At 41.7% G+C, this 3,260-nt stretch overlaps 1 long non-coding RNA gene across 1 annotated transcript; it reads right to left on the bottom strand.

Moving 5' to 3' along the window:
- Positions 1-1,147: 1,147 nt before the first annotated feature.
- LOC117562625 lies at positions 1,148-1,900 on the bottom strand. The gene is made up of 2 exons (XR_004571596.1): positions 1,688-1,900; positions 1,148-1,627 (listed from the first exon to the last, which is right to left on the bottom strand). It is a non-coding gene; the product is annotated as an uncharacterized LOC117562625 (long non-coding RNA).
- Between the last annotated feature and the right edge of the window lie 1,360 nt (positions 1,901-3,260).

The raw sequence follows: 3,260 nt of genomic DNA, 5'->3' as shown, positions 1-3,260 counted from the left end.
ACAAACAAATACTTCCTGCAGGCCGCAACACACACCTTCAGTTAGGTAACTGCACACACACCCAAGCCTTCAAAAATAAGAGCCCCAAGGTGTTATGAAATACTAAGGTCTGAAAAACACAGACTGATCATTAATACTTCAGCAGTAATTATTATTCAACTGGCCTCAGCTGCATTCAGAAAGCAGGGATTAAAATATAATTAATATATAATATTCTATAATTAAGATATGAGGAGGATGAAGTTGAGACTCACCTGTCAGGTGTGTTAGTGTGACAGTAACAGTTAGAGAGCCGATAATGCATTATTATAAGTACATTAATGATTCATTATAATGAAGTCAAAGGAATTTACAGACAGGCAGTACCACCACAATAAAACTCAAACCTCTTGGACTTGGTGCTTTTATTTAGACATCGGACCATCTGCAGTCTCTGTGTGCAGGTGTCGGGTTTCAGTCCGACCGGTTCCTCTGGTGCCGACAACATGAAGACGTTAGCAAACATAAAGACGTCCACATTTCAAAGGTTACATTTTACACACTGTCGGCTTTTAACTGCTCTCCATTAACACTCATTGTGCATTCTCGGTCCCAGCCATACAAACCTGGAACTCTCTTCCCACTCAAATCAAAGACAGACACATACCACCTTCACAGCACACTTAGGGTGCGTTCACACCAGCCTTGTATAGTCCGGTTGAATCGAACCCTGGTGCGTTTAGCCGCTTGGTGCGGTTTGTTTGGGTCGGTGTGAATGCACCCTAAACAACATGGTTCATGAGAACTACACCTGCACACACTAGTCTGTTGAGTATGGCGTGTTACATGTTGTGATCATGGATGTTGCCCCTCGTGTCTGTTATGTGATTGTGATGTGCTCTATGTGACATGTACTGTATGTAGTAACATGTGTTGTTTATTGTTGTCTTTTATCCTCTCGCCTGTATCTACTTGTCTTTCATCCTTTTTATTTTATATTTGTTAACAACTAATGCTGTTGATATATAGTGATTTTAAGGGTGTCTCTTACCATCCGGGGACAACAGCTGGAAATTAGCCATGTCGGATAAAGCTGCTCCATTTACTGTTTTGGGGACTGTCCACGACACCATAAATAAATAACTAAACTAAACATGAAAAAACAAAGTAAAATATGTCATGCTTTTATTGTGAAATGGGAAAACAGTTTTTATAAAAGCAGATTTTTTATTGTGAGAATCAAATAATTAAGGTTCATTAAACAGATATTAAACTTAAATGGAAATAATAAAACAAGTTGATTCCTACAAACAAATTATTAAACATTGGAGGGGGGCTTACATCTTCAAACATTTCAGAATACAACTTTATTAACACAGAAACCTTTAAAGAAAGTTTCCTTTTATAAAAAAAATAGCGTTTAAAAAACATCTCAGCATCGGATCATCCCCAGAACCGCTGCCGGCCGGCGGGTGGAGTCAGCGCCTCCTGAGGGGCGGGTGGGAGGCTGAACACCGACCCCCCCGCCTCCACTGTGAACAGAAAGATCATGTTGGCGACCGTCATGGCGATGCTCGGCAGGAAGGAGAGGCCGAACCCGAAACCCCGGATACTGCTGCCGAACGCCGCCGCCACCCAGTACACCAGCCTGAGAAACAAAACAAACGCACCTTTAGTTAAACCAGCCTGAGAAACAAAACAAACGCACCTTTAGTTAAACGAGCCTGAGAAACAAAACAAACGCACGGTGACCCTGAAGTGCAAGATGCCACAGCATTTCACATTGGACGGAAAGGGTATTCCTTAGGGAGAACACTTCTTGTTTGTGATTGGACAGAGCCAGCCAGAGAAGCACTGCTGTGATTGGTTGTTTTTGCTGCCAGTCAAGAAATGACGCTTCGTGATTGGCCCAACACATCAGCCGTTAGCTGTTAGCACACACTCCGAGCTCACAGCTCCTCATATCTGTTCAGAAACTGGACAAAAGTTAAACAAGTACAAACCAGAGACTGTCTGTGTCATGGTGAATACAGTCGCTGCTTTATTTATGTAGCAGCTACAGGTTAGTTTAGCCTGATCGATCCGATTCCGATAGGATTTACATGGAGATACGGCCCACCCCCTCTCCAGCGTCTTGTTTGAATGACAGGAGTAAACACAGAATGAATGCTTTATTAATTCATGGTTTTTAAAGGGGCTTATCTCCATGTAAATAATATGGTAGACCACCCAATATTCGCATCGCTCTAATCGCTCGAGTTTCACCGCGGCTGTCAGCTGTGTTTGCTCCTGTCATTCAAACAAGAGGCGCTGGAGAGGGGGCGGGGCGTATCTCCATGTAAGTCCTATGGGAGATACCAACTACAACAAAATGAGCATATTTGACCGTAATTTAAATTGTAATACACGTTTCAAAGTGATGCCGAAGTAACTACATACTGATAACGGTTAGGAAAAACCATGAATTAACGCTTTGACAAGTCTGCAGACAGACGGCAGGCGAAAAGCTTTTAAAATGCGTGTTTTCTGACTAGAGATCGGATCCATCAGGCTAAACTAACCTGTTTTCTGCTCCGTCCACACTCACAGCAACGTCATACAGACATAAATAAAGCAGCGACTGTATTCTCCATGACACAGACAGTCTGTGGTTTGTACTTGTTTAACTTTTGTCCAGTTTCTGAACAGATATGAGGAGCTCTGACAGAGACACAAAACAAACGCACCTTTAGTTAAACCAGACAGAGACACAAAACAAACGCACCTTTAGTTAAACCAGACTGAGACACAAAACAAACGCACCTTTAGTTAAACCAGACAGAGACACAAAACAAACGCACCTTTAGTTAAACCAGACAGAGACACAAAACAAACGCACCTTTAGTTAAAAAAACCATGACCTGACAAACAAAAAAAACGCACCTTAGAGTTAAAAAACCGATCCTGAGACACAAAACAACAAACGCAAAATCCTTTAGTTAAACCAGACAGAGACACAAAACAAACGCAACCTTTAGTTAAACGCAGACTGAGACAACAAAACAAACAAAAATACACCCTTTAGTTAAACCAGAAACAGAGACCAAAACAACAGCAAACCTTTATTAAACCAAGACTGAGACACAAAACATAAACGACCTTTAGTTAAACCAGCCAGAGACAGCAAAACAAACACGCACCTTTAGTTAAAAACCCAAACAGCGACACAAACAAACCACCTTTAGTAACCGACTGAGACACAAAACAAACGCAAACCTTTAGTTAAACCAGACAGAGACACA

Source organism: Gymnodraco acuticeps, unplaced genomic scaffold (assembly GCF_902827175.1).
Source record: "Gymnodraco acuticeps unplaced genomic scaffold, fGymAcu1.1, whole genome shotgun sequence".
Classification (NCBI taxonomy): Eukaryota; Metazoa; Chordata; class Actinopteri; order Perciformes; family Bathydraconidae; genus Gymnodraco; species Gymnodraco acuticeps.
This window is presented reverse-complemented; position numbering and strand designations above follow the sequence as displayed.